We start from the raw sequence: 14014 nt of genomic DNA on the forward strand, positions 1-14014 counted from the left end.
TGTAGACAGCATATATATGGGTCTTGTTTTTGTATCCATTCAGCCAATCTGTGTCTTTTGGTGGGAGCATTTAATCCATTTACATTTAAGGTAGTTATCGATATGCATGTTCCTATTACCATTGTCTTAATTGTTTTGGGTTTGTTATTGTAGGTCTTTTCCTTCTCTTGTGTTTCCTGCCTAGAGAAGTTCCTTTAGCATTTGTTGTAAAGCTGGATTGGTGGTGCTGAATTCTGTTAACTTTTGCTTGTCTGTAAAGCTTTTAATTTCTCCGTCAAATCTGAATGAGATCCTTGCTGGGTAGAGTAATCTTGGTTGTAGGTTTTTCTCCTTCATCACTTTAAGTATGTCCTGCCACTCCCTTCTGGCTTGCAGAGTTTCTACTGAAAGATCAGCTGTTGACCTTATGGGGATTCCCTTATGTGTTATTTGTTGTTTTTCCCTTTTAATATTTGTTCTTTGTATTTAATTTTTGATAGTTTGATTAATATGTGCCTTGGCATGTTTCTCCTTGGATTTATCCTGTATGGGACTCTCTGTGCTCCCTGGACTTGATTAACTATTTCCTTTCCCATGTTAGGGAAGTTTTCATCTATTATCTCTTCCAATATTTTCCCAGTCCCTTTCTTTTACTCTTCTTCTTCTGGGACCCCTATAATTCGAATGTTGGTACGTTTAATGTTGTCCCAGAGGTGTCTGTGACTGTCCTCAATTCTTTTCATTCTTTTTTCTTTATTATGCTCTGCAGTAGTTATTTCCACTATTTTATCTTCCAGGTCACGTATGTGTTCTTCTGCCTCAGTTACTGTGCTATTGATTCCTTCTAGAGAATTTTAAATTTCATTTATTGTGTTGTTCATCATTGTTTGTTTGCTCTTTAGATCTTCTAGGTCCTTGTTAAATGTTTCTTGTATTTTCTCCATTCTATTTCCAAGATTTTGGATCATCTTTACTATCATTTTTGTGAGTTGTTTTTCAGGTAGACTGCCTATTTCCTCTTCATTTGTTAGTTCTGGTGGGTTTTTACCTTGCTATTTCATCTGCTGTGTGTTTCTCTGTCTTCTCATTTTGCTTCACTTACTGTGTTTGGGGTCTCCTTTTTGCAGGCTGCAGGTTTGTAGTTCTCCTTGTTTTTGGTGTCTGCCCCCAGTGGGTAAGGTTTGTTCAGTGGGTTGTATAGGCTTCCTGGTAGAGGGGACTGGTGCCTGTGTTCTGCTGGATGAGGCTGGATCTTGTCTCTCTAGTGGGCAGGTCCGAGTCCGGTTGTGTGTTTTGGGATGTCTGTGACCTTATTATGATTTTAGGCAGCCTCTCTGCCAATGGGTGGTGTTGTGCTCCTGTCTTGCTAGTTGTTTGGCATAGGTTGTGCAGCACTGTAGCTTGCTGATCGTTGAGTGGAGCTGGGTCTTAGCATTGAGATTGAGATCTCTGTGAGAGTTTTCGCTGTTTGATACTACTTGGGGCTGGGAGGTGTCTGGTGGACCAATGTTCTGAACTTGGCTCTCCCACCTCAGAGGCTCAGGCCTGACACCCGGCTGGAGCACCAAGACTGTGTCAGCCATGCGGCTGGTCTTCCTAAAGCCGGGCCGCCTGCAGCAGCCTGACCAATGGAATATTCAAGTTGGAAATGTTGCCTTAGCACTGGGTGCTAGAGGAGATCTCCATCACTCCATACCAGAAATAAAAAAGGACGGACAACTCCCTTATATGTTGTAAAGACTTCTGACAATGGCAAAAAATCAGTTCAGTGGGGGGAAGGAAAGTCTTTTCAACAAATACAGGAGAAATAATTGGTTATGCCTATGGAGAATCTTGATCTTTACTTCTTATCCATGATGCACAGTTAAATTCTGTTCCTCCAGGGAAAATTTCAGGGCCCTGCCCCTGCCACCACCAGCAATAGGATGGCTTGGGAAGCATTAGAACCACCTGTAAGCTGGGGTTTTTATGAATCTGAAGTGGCTCCTCCACCGTCTCTTTCCCTTTCTGCCAACGGAAGCAGAAGACTCTGAGGCTTTAGAACAGGGCCGTGCTCCTCAGCATGGTCGAGGTCATCAAAAGTGAGGGAAGTATGAGAAGTTGTCACAGCCAAGAGGAGCCTTGGCTTCCCGTGGCCGGCCGGGCCCGCATCCCCGGCAAGAATTGGCTCCCGGGCCCGACGTTTCCAGGTACCCGGAAGGGGGAGCGCATTATCTTTTTGAATTATGGTTTTCTCTGGATATATGCCCAGGAGTGGGATTGCAGGATCATACAGTAGCTCTATTTTTTGTTTTTTAAGGAGCCTCCATACTGTTTTCCACAGTGGCTGCACCAATTACATTCCCACCAACAATGTAGGAGCGTTCCTTTTTCTACACACCCATTTACAAATGCTGCACCTGGCAAGGGGTTAATCTACAAAATGTACAAACAGCTCATGCAGCTCAATATCAAAAAAACAACCCAATCAAAAAATGGGCAGAAGATCTCAACAGCCATTTCTCCAAAGAAGACACAGAGTTGCCAAAAGGCACAGGAAAAGATGCTTAACATCGTTAATTATTAGAGAAATGCAAATTAAAACTACAGTGAGGTGTCACCTCACACCAGTCAGAATGACCACCATAAAAAGGTCTACAAAAAAGCTTTCTTTATATTATGTCTAAAGTATGTATTATCAGTGTTCCAGAAGTTATATGAAATTCCTGGAAATTTTGTACATCCTGACATAGAACGTTCTCTGTCATCAAAATTGAGGTTCATGCTAAAGGGACTGAACCCGAGTATTAGGGAAATGCCCTTTCATGCAAAGGCAACAACAGAATGTCAAGATTATAGCTCCTGCTGGTAAAGGCCATTCAGTGTCTACAAAAAAATTAACCCTCATTGACAGACTTTTGCCATCCTGATGTCCTTGTAACATGGCAACAGTCTGCTCCTACATCAGAAATTAAGATGGGTAAGCAATGCTCCTAAATCAGAAACTAAGATGGGTAAGCAATGCTGTTAATTAAACAGTCAGGGCTGTGGGAAACGCAAAACAGCCTCTTGGTTCTTCCTGGCTCCCTGGAAAACCCCATTATATTTGATGTGTGAAAGCCTTCCCTGGCTGCAAGGCTGATGCACTCATAATGATAAAGAAACTGTTAGAAAATGTGTTTTCCGCTTGGTATACTTTCCACAATCTCCAGTGAACAAGGCGGCACCCACTTCACTGGGCAAATCATACAAGCCTTAACAAAAACCTCATCAACTTCTGAACTTTATCCTTAATCATCAGGCAAGGTCAACAAAACTAATAGAAAAACTGGACTCAAGCAGAACAAAAGTTAATTACATGGGACTGAATGAACTGATAAATATGATTAGCATTTATATGACTTTTTGTCTGAACTATGACTGGCTTTTAAACTCTGTTTTCCAGATAGAAGAAAACCTTTCCCTTTAAGCTAATTATGACTTATAGCAGTTTGGTAAAACATACATACGTTTGTAACCAGAATGGAAGCATTTATCTCTTCTCTCTACCTGATTCCCCCTGAATTTAGAATCTCTTCGGTTCCTAGTAGGCTTTCCAAGTGGAAAAGGAAGGCCACTTCCTGGCAGAAATAAGAACCTCAAGATATTTTGGAACTTGAGAAGGGAGGAATGCACCTAAATCTGTAGGTATTGTAGGTAGAATCCAATGGCATGGCTTTCCTGGCCTTGAGAGGCCTCTGAAAACTTCAATTTGAGATCCCTTATGAAAAGTTCCAATAAAGGCCAATTTAACAGAGCCTATATGATCAATTACACTTATGTAGATAATCAGGCCAAGTGTATAGAAACCAGACTTAGTTTGCAAAAAACAAAAAATCTTAAATGACTATGGTCAAAATGAAGATAATTTAGAGGGAAAAATTGTTTCAGTAATACACCTTTGTAGATATTGAGGTTTTATATATACTGAGGTGTTGTATTTACTACCTACATGCAAGAAACCACTTTGTTGTTATGTCACATTATTGTAAAGTTTAATTGAATTATTAAAAGGATATTCGAAGCTCACTTCTGAATCTGATCACAGTGATCTATCTTTGGATGAAGGTCAGGTGCTCCATGACCTGCACCTAGGAGATTGTGCATACTGGAAAAGATATCATTTAAAGGACTGTCTCCAACCTAAAGGGAAGGATTCTTATCAGGTACTCTTAACTAGATCATACACAGTGAAACTGAAGGGAATGAACTCTTGAATTCATATTTCCCACTTAAAAGGGGCCTCTGCATCGGACTGGTTTACAGAGGGGACTGCTAACCTCAAACTCACCTTAAAACAACCATCAGGCCAGGTGGAGAAGCTGACGACAACAGTGGTCAACAGCTGACCCAAGTATCCAGGCCAGGCCTGTGAGACCCATCCTACTGGTCCAATAGAAGTTATTCAAATGTTTGTCTCCCTATCAAAATTGAAAGTTACTCTTTTACTTCTAGCTCTACTTTTGCCCCAGTATTCAGGATGGGAAGAAAATTTTTTAGTAAAGCCGTCACAAAGCGTATATACTGGGATAGGCCCTTCATAATACAATACCTATCCCTGACTTTTCAGATGTTCCTCATGTTACCACTCACCCAGACCAACTTCCCTCTGACCTAATCTTTCAAGTTTAAATTCTTCAACATATTAGTATGTCCATTCCTTATCTGATACTATCTTCAGTTCTTAGAGACTGAGCGCAACTTACCCCGAACCCCCTCCCTTTCTTCCTTACTTCATTGAAAAATGTTTTAATAGCTGACAAATAGAAGGTTTATGTTTATTAGAACATTATGCTACCCCATTGTCTATACATCAGGAAAGAGATGAACCTCCTTTCTCTCTTCTTTACAGAGTCAAACAATCTATGTTAGCAAGATAGCAAGACACCGGTGGCAAAATCTTTGTGGCATCTTGGTTCCTAATGCAGGAGTGTATGTACACAGAGATGATCAGAAATTTATCAGCCACCATTGGTCAAATAGCTGAAAAGATTGCACTGCAGCACAACAGACATCCCTAAATTCCTTACCCCAAGTAGAATTAGATAATTGGGTTGCCTTAGATTTTCTAGTCCTCACACTTACGGGTTAAATTTTTTTTTTATTAGAATGGAGATAATAGTAACCTGTGCGACCTTGTTATTACAATGATAATTCCTGAGATAATGGTCAGTAGAATGATAGTAAAAACAATAGGGTTTCTTAGTACTGAAAGGATACAAACCAACATTCTTGGGGTATGGGCCCAATAGCTTAGTTAGCTGACTTTACTCTAGAATGTAGTACAAACTGATAGCATGAAGAATTTAAAATTAAGGGTAGGTTCAATTTCTATGATTCTAGAAATAAGAGGGTTTAAACCTCTATTATTTACTCTGTCAAAGTAACTCTTTCTTCAGACATAATATGTTTGTGGTAGGATGCCTGATGTGATGACAGGTAGTGAAACTTCTTGTATACACAGGGCTAATGTTAGTGGTAAAATTTTTTCATAAGAGATATATATGCTGATCATATATACATGTGGCTGATTCACTTTGCTGTACAGAGGAAACTAACACAACATTGTAAAGCAGCTATAATCCAATAAAAAAATTTGTGGGTAGGATGCTTGAATTCATAGAAAGGAGACAGCTAGGAGTGCTTTAAGGATGACATTGGCTGTATAGAATTCTGGCATATGGGGGTTGTTAAATGCTCCTAAAAATAGGGTTGTTGTGAAAATATTTATTACAATGATACTGACATATTCTGCTAGGAAGAACAGGGTGAATGCGTCTGCTATGTTTTCTACATTGAACCTAAAGACAGGTTTTGATTCTACTTCTGCTCAATCAAATGCAGCTCTGTTGGTTTCTGCTAGAGTAGAGATAAACATGCTGGCTAGTGGTCAGGATGGGAAATTTAGTCAAAGGCATTCTTGTGTAATAATTACTGTTGAAAGTGTAAATGATCCATTTATCAGTAGGACTGATAAGAGAATAGTTGCTGCTGTTACTTCTATGACACTGTGCTATTGCCTGTAGACCTCCGATGACTGTGTATTTTTTTTTTTTTTTTTTTTTTTGCGGTACGCGGGCCTCTCACTGTTGTGGCCTCTCCCGTTGCGGAGCACAGGCTCTGTTCGCGCAGACTCAGCGGCCATGGCTCACGGGCCCAGCCACTCCGCGGCATGTGGGATCCTCCTGGACCGGGGCATGAACCCGTATCCCCTGCATCGGCAGGCAGACTCTCAAACACTGCGCCACCAGGGAAGCCCCAACTGTGTATTTTGAATCCGAAGCTCATCCAGATCAGAGGATAGTAGAAATGGCGAGGTTTGATATGACTGCTATAAATAGCACACCTAGGTTTATATTAACTAGCAGATAGCGCATGGGGAGAGGAATTCATATTGTGAGAGCCAGGGTTTAGAGCCATTACTGAGGATGTAATAATACATACATAAAATGAGATCGATGGTCATAGTGGTTCTTTAATACATAGTTTGACTGCATCAGAAAAGGGTTGTAATAATCCATAAGGGCTGACGATGTGTGGCCCCTTCTGGTTTTGTATATAGCCTAGGACTTTCTGTTCAATGAATATGACGAACGCTACAGTGAGTAAAAGTGGAATAATGAGTGAAAGAATGCTGATTATATGTATTTTCTTAGGAAAAGGACTTGAACCTCTGCGGAAAAATGTTTTAGTTTTATGCAATTTACTGGACTCTGCCACCCTAACAAACCCTGCTCTATAGTGGGGTATGTATCAATTAATTGAATTGAAATTATATCATCAATTAATTTGAAGAACGTTTTATAATGAAGGCCTTATTTCTCTTGTTCTTTCATGCTGGGAGAAATCTAGAAGAGAAACTGACCGGGATGACTCTAGTCTGAACTCAGATCACATACATAGGACTTTAATCGTTGAACAAACAGATCATGAGCAGCAGTTATACCATTCAGATGTACTGATCCAGCATCAAGGTCATACACCCTGTTGTCAGTATGAACTCTAGAATAGGATTGTACTGTTATGCCTAGGGTAACTTATTCCACGTATCAGTATTTTGGATTAATAACGATAAAGCATTTTGACTAGTTGGTCTAAATTTGAATCACTCAGAGGTTGTCTTATTCTCCAAGGTCACCCCAACCAAAATTGTTAATCCGTTAAAAGCTATGTTATCCTTTAAAGTTCAGTTATTGTTTATTTTTTTGGATTAAGTAATCAATTAAAGCTCCATAGGGTCTTCTCATCATATATTATTCCCACCTCTTCATGGGAAGGTCAATTTCACTGATTAAAAGAGACAGTAAAACCCTCGTGTGACCAATTATACAAGGCCTCATTTAGAGAAAAAAATGACTATGCTACCTTTTCCACACATAGGGTACTGTGGCCATTAAACAAGTGTCACTGGGCAGGCAGTGCCTCTAATAGTAGAAGTGCTGGAGTTAATGTTTTTCATAAACAGGCAGGGTTTGTGATTTCCCAGTTCCTTTTGCTTTTTAAAAATTTTTCCTTAAATGCATGCCTGTGTTGGGTTAATAATGGTTTTAATAAATAATTAGATAATGGTTTACGTTGATTTTACTGCTAACTATCAGCGGGTTATTCATTCTGATATAAGCTTATGCCAGGAGAAATATTTCTTGTTACTCATATAGACAGTATTGCTTCTATTAATTAATAGATTAGTCCCTTATTAATTTTGGGGTTGGTTTATATACTATTGGTATTATGATGAATATGTGGTTGACCTTGAATGCTTTCTTAATTAGTAGCTGGTTTTAAGCCAGCTATGGTATTGTTTATGCTTACTCTCTAGGGAACTTTGTAACTAAAAGCTGTACCTTTTTAGAATAACATTTAAAATTATGTTAAAAGTGATGTTTGTTTGTTTGTTTTTTGCGGTGCGCGGGCCTCTCACTGTTGTGGCCTCTCCCATTGCGGAGCACAGGCTCCGGACGCGCAGGCTCAGCGGCCATGGCTCACGGGCCCAGCCGCTCTGCGGCATGTGGGATCCTCCCGGACCAGGGCATGAACCCGTGTCCCATGCATCGGCATGCGGACTCTCAACCACTGCGCCACCAGGGAAGCCCGACCTAACGTTTTTATGTCTGATAATTATGCGTATTACGGTATTGTTCTTTACCAGGGTATCCTGAGGTTGGTGATATTTAGGGCTGGTGAGGTTCATCAGAGTTTATCAGTTATAGAATAGCTCCTCTATCGGAGTATGAATCACAGCCAAGTCCTTTGAATTTTAAGCTAGTAGATGCTAGTAGTACTCTGATGCTAAGAATAGTGGCTTAACTAATCTTAGCTGTCCTGTAATCAGAAATGTTAAAGTCACTTTCATCGCTTATTTTTATTTTTGCTATGGCTTTTTGCAGCTTAGCGAGGACATCGTTTAATTTGGGGGGTAATCTTTAACATGCTTTACACTGGATTTCTACTAGCTTGGGTTAATCTTATGACCGAGGTGGCTGACATGAAATTTACCAACCCTAATGAGTTCCTATAACTTACCCAGACTTCCATTTTGGGCTTAATTTTTTATCAATGTCCATTCCCATGGGGGCGCAGTTTAGCGAGTTGTTTTGAATTGCATTTTAGTGCGCTTGATGCCTTTTAATCTCTTTTGATTTAGAGGCATTCTCACTGGGATGCAGATACTTGCATGTGTAATTTCATGTGAAATTAATGGAAAGGCTAGGATCAAAGCTATGTGTTTATGGAGTTAGTAAACTCACCCAGGCATTTACAGGGCCTTGCTCTAATTATTAAACTCCATCAACAAGTTGAGTAGGATTTGTACGTATCACATTTATGTACTTAATTGACGCATGGATATTCAGTGTACTAGTTTGGGTTGTGTTAAAATTAGTATTGAAATATTTATTTTTTTCTTGTGGAGATTATTAAAATGTAATTTTTATTTTAAATTTTATTCAAGGTAAATGGCAGATTGAGGGGGATTCTGTCTGTATAAGCCTTATATATCTAAGTAATTCAATGGTAGAGTTAGGAGGCTAGTTTGTAGTTATACTAACTTTGGGCTGGTGAAGTGAAGGCAGTAGGTTTATTGAATGAGTTAGTTGAATCTTATATAGTTCTATGCTTTGACTTGTTTTGGGGGTTTGGCAGGGTGATAATTGTATATAAATTATGAGAATTAGCAGGGCTAGGGGTTTGATTAAGCAAGCTATTTACCTGATATGAGTGTGCATGTGTACATAAGTGTGTAATTGCTCAATATCCTGTGACCACTGACTCAATAACATATGATGTTAAGAGTCTCATGCTCTACCGACTGAGCTAGCTGGGCACGTAGCGGGAAGCAGCCGCATAGCACAGGGAGATCAGCTCGGTGCTTTGTGACCACCTAGAGGGGTGGGATAGTGAGAGTGGGAGGGAGGGAGACGCAAGAGGGAGGAGGTATGGGGATATATGTATGCGTATAGCTGATTCACTTTGTTATAAAGCAGAAACTAACACACCATTGTAAAGCAATTATACTCCAATAAAGAAGTAAAAACAAAAACAACAAAAAACATATGATGGTAGATGATGTTGGAAAATAATATTCAGTTTCAGCTCAGCTACAAATTTCTTGACGGTGTGAAGGCCGCTATGGCCATAGCATGTCACAGAACCTCCCCACCCACACCAGTTCCAAATACCAAAAGCATGAAACCAGTTATGTGTGAGCCTGGGCTGATTAGTCATTAGTCCATCGAGGTATATTAATGAAGGCGAAAGAGTGGGTGATTTTACGTGAGATGGTCCTGAAATAAGAACCAGATGCCAGATATAGTTCGTTTATAGGAATCCCCATGGTTCATGAGCCTAGAATGAGGAGAGAGGCATATCTGTGGGTGGGTTGAAGGTGTATCGTGGCTAGATGATTAAGCTCTGGTTACAGGTTATGATAAACATGTTGAGTGGAAATGATTTGATTTTATGTGGTATGTATGATAAACATAGGTCCTGTATAATATCAGTCACTTCAATTACCCCTGTGAATATTTGTGGGGACTGGAGTCTAATGTGAATGGAAATGTTTAATGCATTATGTTGTATCAATAAGCTGATGTACATGCTTATACACATGCAGTAGATAATTCATGATTATACATATGTATTACGTATGAGAAAGCATATGTACTTACTTACTTATGTGGAAGAGCACATAGTGCACAAAGTACATAGGAATGTTAGTTTAATGTTAGTGTCCCATAAGCAAGTTGTTCAGGGAATCATTTAAGTAGAATTTCAGGTTTGGGTGCTGATGGTGGAGCTGGAGCTTCTTGCTTGAGTCTTAGGGAGTTATGCTACTCTCCTTTTCTGGTTTAGAAGAACCAAATAATAAATATACTACAAAAACTCTTCATTTTAGGAGGTTATTTTCAATAATGCTTATTAGTGGCATAAGGACTATAATTCTAAGAAAGTATAGAGTAGATCCCCTTTGTCCGACGATAACAGAATGGTGATCAGTGGTTTGTCTTCCAATCCATGTTAATGTTCATAGGTCCACTACAAGTACTCTGAATAAACATTGGCTAAGAGGTCATAATATTATACTTTGTTGCTTTGCTGTATGAAGTTTTGGGAAGATTGAGGAATGAGATGGCTAATGCTAGTACCTCTCCTACTTGTTGTGAATGGATCAAGAATTGCATAGGAAAATAAGAAGTATCATTCTCGTTTGATGTGAGGGGGAGTGTTGAGGATGTTAGGTGGAATATAATTGTCTGGGTCCCCTAGTAGGTCATGTGAGACTAGTAGTAGTATTAATAAGCTTTTAATTGGAACAAGGTAACCAAGATATCTTTAATTGTCTAGTATGGATGAAGTGGGATTTTGTCCATATAAGATGAGATCCCTCTTGGACTGTTAGAGCCTCTTTCATGAAGGAATAATAGGTGAAGAACTGTTAAAGCTGCAATAATGAATGGAAGGATAAAGTGGAAGGTGATGAATAGGGTAAGGGTGGCTTTATCAACTGAGAATCCTCCTAAGATTCAATTGACTAGGTTAATGCCAATGTAAGGAATTGTTGAAAGGACATTTGTAATGACCATTGCTCCTCAAAAGGATATTTAGCGTCATGGTAAGACATAACCTGTAAATGCTGTGGCTATTACCTTAAATAGTACGATAATTCTGATGTCTCATATTTCTAGGAAGGTGTAAGATCCATAATACAGGCCCCTCCTTACATGGGTAAATAAGCAAACAAAGAATAGGAAATGTCGGTTTGCATATAAATTTCAGATGATTCATTCGTAGTTTACGTTTCAGTAGATATGCTTAACTGAAGAGAAGGCAGTTATTGTATCTGATGTATAGTGTATTGCTAGGAATAACCGTGTTAAGATTTGTAAAATTAAATAAATATCAAGCAGGGAAGGAAAATTTCATCATGATGAGATTTGATGGGGCTGGTAGATCAATAAATGCATTGTTAACAATTTTGATTAATGGGTGGGATTTTTAAATGTTGGGCATTAGTGTTCTTATACTTGAAATATAATGATGATTTTTCAAGTCATTGGCCATGGTTACATTCCATGTAAGAATAATGATGACAGGGACTTCCCTGGTGGTCCAGTGGTTAAGAATCTGCCTGCCAATGCAGGGGACACAGGTCCGAGCCCGGGAAGGTCCCACATGTCACAGAGCAACTAAGCCCGTGCGTCACAACTACTGAGCCTACACTCTAGAGCCCGTGCGCCACAACTACTGAAGCCCTTGTGCCTAGAGCCCATGCTCTGCAACAAGAGAAGCCACCGCAATGAGAAGCCCGCGCACCGCAACAAAGAGTAGCCCCCGCTCGCAGCAACTAGAGAAAGCCCACGCGCAGCAACGAAGACCCAACACAGCCAAAAATAAATTAATTTAAAAAGAAAAAAGAATAATGACATAGATTGTATTTATTTTAAGTACTATTTTGGTAGTTAGTTTTGTAGGTTTTTCTTCAAAACCTTCACAGGTTTATGGTGGGCTTGGGTTAATTGTGAGTAGTGTGGTGTTGTAATGAATTGTGGTAGATCGTTTTTGTGCTTAATGGTTTTTAAAATTTACTTAAGGGGAACGTTAATAGTTTTTGGTTATGCAACAGCTATGTCTACTAAGCAGGATCCTGAGGTTTGAGATTCTGATAAAACCCTCTTAGGTATATTTCTTTCATGTCATGATGGACATGCAAATTAAACTCACAATGTGAACATCCATTCACATACAATAAATGGTCATAATCAGGAAGAAACAAATTAAAATGCTGGCAACAATGTAGAGAAATTGGAACCCTGACACATTGCTTACGGAAATGTAAAGTGGTGCAGACAATATGTACAGTAGCGTGGCACTTCCTCAAAAAGATAAAAGCACAATTAGAGTTGGGTTCAAGAGCTCTACTCCTAGAAATATGCCACAAAGAAGAGAAAGCAGGTGTACAAACAAAAACTTGTACACGAATATTCATAGCAGCCTTGTTGACATTGGCCCAATGGTAGAAACAATTCGAATATCCATCAGTGGATGAATGCATAAGCAAAACAGGGTAGATCTATAAACTCCCATATTATTCTGCCACATACAGAAATAGAGTAAGATGCTGCAGTGGATGTGGAAAACAGTATGGCGTTTTGTCAGACACTTAAGTTAACGTATGATCACATCAAAATCCAACCCACAGGCTCACGTCGGCTCTCACCAGCTGTTTCAAACCTAGGGAAACGTCTTTTTGCATTATGATCCTGTTTTCTTCTTTTGGAACCATGACTGATACATCTCATCAACTTCACAACCTTGATGGATTGAAAAGTGCACAGGATATGATCTGGTTTGCCTTTTCTGTATGGTAACAAGTATCAGTACTTCATTCATTTTTATTTCTTGTGATTAATTGTACACACCAATTACCATTTAAAACATTGTAAGTGCAAAATTCTATGGCGTTAACCACATTCACATTGTTGTACAAATAACCTCAGCATCCACGTTCAGAACTTCTCCATTTTCACGGTGACTCTCTGTAGCCATTTGACACTAATTCCCTTTAGCCCCTGGCAACCGCATTTTAAATATTTCCTTTGAATCTGACTTCTCTGGATAACTCCTATAAGTGGAATCATATCGTTTTTGTCCTTTCGTGACAGGGCTATTTCACTTCTCCTAATGGCTTCAAGATTCATATATATTGTAGCACATGTCAGAATTTTCTGAATTTTTAAGGCTGAATGACATTCCTTTGTGTGTACACCACGTTCAGTTTATCCATTGATCCATCAATGCACGGAGACTTGGTTCACTTCCACCTTTCGTTACTATGGTTAATGCTGCTGGGAAGATGGCTGTACCCATATCTGTTCCAGTCTTTGTTTTCAATATCTTGGGTATATACCCTGATGTGGAATGAATGGATCGTACGTTAATTCTCTAATGAAGTTTTTGAGGAACTGCCATACTTGTTTCCACTGCACCATTTCTCTTGATCCCTTTTATGGCAGAATAATACGGCGATTTATGGACCAACTGCATTTTGTTTATCCATTTACCCATTGGTGGACATTTGCATTGTTTCTTCCTTTTGAATATTGTGAACAGCGCTGCTATCAATAGATGTGTACACCTGTGTTTAATACTTTCTGTTATTTATTCTAGGAGTGGAGTTGTTGTTCCATCTGGTAATTGTATATTCATATTGAAAACATAGGTTGTGCTCTTTTCCACGTCCACAATAATGATTAACGGTTCCAATGTCTCTGCATTTTTGCCAATATTAGTTACTGTTAATTTTCTTGATTATAACTATTTTAGTGTATGTGAAGTAGTTGTTGCATTGTGGATTTAATTTGCATTTCCATCCTATCTTTTCATCTGCTTGTTGACCATTTGCATGTCTTGTATAGAGGCGGGTCTGCTTAAGTCTTTTTTTCATATTTAAAACAGCTTGTTTGTTGATGAATTGTACAATAACAGTTCTTGATATATACTGGATAAAGACCCATCCGAT

The 14014-nt window shown here is 39.2% G+C and overlaps 1 pseudogene; it reads right to left on the bottom strand.

Annotated features, from left to right (window-relative positions):
* Positions 1 to 10381: 10381 nt before the first annotated feature.
* On the bottom strand, positions 10382 to 11505 carry LOC138842661 (cytochrome b-like; annotated as a pseudogene).
* Positions 11506 to 14014: the final 2509 nt, after the last annotated feature.

The sequence above is a fragment of the Globicephala melas genome, chromosome 4, assembly GCF_963455315.2.
Source record: "Globicephala melas chromosome 4, mGloMel1.2, whole genome shotgun sequence".
In the NCBI taxonomy this organism is placed as follows: Eukaryota; Metazoa; Chordata; class Mammalia; order Artiodactyla; family Delphinidae; genus Globicephala; species Globicephala melas.